Source organism: Gavialis gangeticus, unplaced genomic scaffold (genome assembly GCF_001723915.1).
Source record: "Gavialis gangeticus isolate Ggan-Ray unplaced genomic scaffold, GavGan_comp1, whole genome shotgun sequence".
Taxonomy (NCBI): Eukaryota; Metazoa; Chordata; order Crocodylia; family Gavialidae; genus Gavialis; species Gavialis gangeticus.
This window is the reverse complement of record NW_017728992.1, coordinates 74,071,578-74,073,762: the sequence shown is the minus strand read 5'-3', so window position 1 is coordinate 74,073,762 and position 2,185 is coordinate 74,071,578. Positions and strand designations below refer to the sequence as shown.

At 52.7% G+C, this 2,185-nt stretch overlaps 1 protein-coding gene across 2 annotated transcripts in view; it reads left to right on the top strand.

Moving 5' to 3' along the window:
- The first annotated feature begins 166 nt into the window (after window positions 1-166).
- Window positions 167-2,185, top strand: part of CNDP2 (CNDP dipeptidase 2 (metallopeptidase M20 family)) — a 30,655-nt gene continuing 28,636 nt past the window's right edge. For both annotated transcript variants that reach the window (XM_019524398.1, XM_019524389.1), the window contains exon 1: window positions 167-209. The gene's annotated coding sequence lies outside the window, so the exon portion shown is untranslated. The remainder of the gene's footprint in view (window positions 210-2,185) is intronic.

The window sequence follows — 2,185 nt, the reverse complement described above, 5'->3', positions numbered from 1 at the left end:
TAAGCCACGCCCCCTCCCCTAAGGCGCAAGTTACGGCGACTTCCTGCTTCCTGCCCGATGCTGCCCGGCAAGCGGTGGGGCGGGGCGCTGATTGGCTCGTCCGCAGCGTTCCAAAGGGGCGGGGCCGCAGGGAGGGATTTAAACTCCAGCTGCTCTCCGCGTTCTACTAGCTGTTGCAGCGTTCAGGGGGCCGGGCTGAGTCGGGTCGGGTGAGTGTGGCGGCGGTGGGAAACTAGCGCGGACTCGGCTCTCCCGGCCTTCCTCACCCCCAAGTGGGGCCTGGGTTGGGGGGGAGGGGCGGCTTCCCCCCGCTGAGCTGCCGGTTCCCTCAGTCCTTAGGGTGGGTGGAGAGAGGGACGTGCCCTGGCCGCATCCCTCCAGTATTGATAGGCCGGGCGTCCCTTGGGGAAGGGGGTCTGGGTTGGGAGGGCTGGGGGTTCCCTCTGCACCTATGTGCTGCCCTGATCCTGGTTTGACTGACTTGAGTGTTGCTGGCCTCCTGCCTCGGGCAGCATGTTCCCTGTTGAGGGTCATCTAGGGAGTGGGTTTGTCTTCCTTCCCCCAGTTGGCTTGGGCCTGCTTGCAGCTCGGCACTCCGGTTCTGACTGGTCTGTGGAAGAGCCTTTCCTGCCTCGTTGCTGCAGAAACCCAGCAAGTAACAAGTGCTGCTGGTTGTGCAATAGTCAGAGGAGTTGGTTTCTCTTCCGTGCTGCCCCAAGAACCTTTTGAAGGGGAAGGGCCTGTGGCTCAGTGCCAGAGCATCCATTAGTGTCTCCAGGGCCTTTCGGGGGTGCTGCGTGGTACTAACCCTGCTGGGTGTGCGAACATAGTTTGCAAGGCAAACCCAGATGGCAGCTAGGAGTCCAGAGCATAGCGAACCTTTTGATGTGCAGTGGGCTTCCTAAGTTCTTTGCAATGGAAGAATTGCCCTGGTATTTTTTATCTTATTTAATTTTGTAGCAAGAAAACAAGTGAAAGTTAAGAGCTGGCATCTTCTTAGGGGTGCCTCCAGTCTGTCAAGGGGGTGCTTCAAAGCCTGAAAGGGTTGAGAACCACTGCCCAAAGCTGAAGCAACTAGAGCAGTGGTCACCAACCAGTGGATCACAAACCACTGGTAGATCTCGGGCCCTCTTGTAGTCAGTCTGAGACTGGGGTGGGGGGCTGTGTGCCTGCATGCATGCAGACTGCAGCCCAGCAGGTCAGCCTGTGGTGGAGGAAAGGGGTGGGGGCTAGATTGAGGCCCATGTGGTGAGGGACAGTGCTGCAGAGGCAGGAGCAGGGGTAAGTTGAGTGGGGCCCTGGCTGGAGTAAGTTAAGTGGGTGGGACTTACCTGCTGGGGAGGTGTGCCCCTAAATGATTTGTTCCTCTCTGTCTCTATCTGCCCTCCCCCGGACCCTTCACTCCCCACAGACTTACCTGCTGGGTGGGGAGGAGGGGTGGTAGCACACAGTTGATCTTGGGATGCTTTTAAAGCCAAAGGTGATCTCCAACTTAAAGGTTGGAGACCACTGAACTAGAGGCATAAGAGCAGCTTGTCTTGTGACTGAGCACTGAATAGGCCAAGCTGCTGCTTCATCTTGTTACTTGGCAAGCAGTTGCTTGAAGTTCTGAAAAGGACCAGACTTCTCCTCCTATAGCTATCACATCCCTTCTTCTTTTATAAGATAAAAAGTGATTTGTGAAAGGGTGTCAAACTCTCACAAAGCTGAGAGGCTAATATTGGTAGACTGCCTTCCACCAAAAGAAGCTGCTGTGCATGTGAAACTTTAGCCATCTTTAATCAAGGCAAGAATAATGCCACTCCAACATGCTAATTCTAGCACTTGTATCCTAGACATATATTCTTTTGTTATATGTAGTGCATTGCCTTTTAGAAGTATGGAAAGGAGTTGAGTTCCTTCCAAAATGATCACTCGTGTAATATTGAGTCAAAAAGTTAGTAAGTGTACTCTTGGGAATTAATTTTAGTCACTCTAATACCATTTACAACTGTGATAGACCAGCTACATGTAGCAGCTTTCTATTAATACCAATACTCTGTGGGGTTTTTAGTTTGTTTTATTTTAATTAAGCATTGGTGTTACTTTGGAAACTACCTCTTGTAATTTTAGTGTTCAGCTGTACTGTACTGACAACACTCTGCTTCTAGGTGTTGTGTCCGTCCCCCCCCCCCCCCCCCCCCTC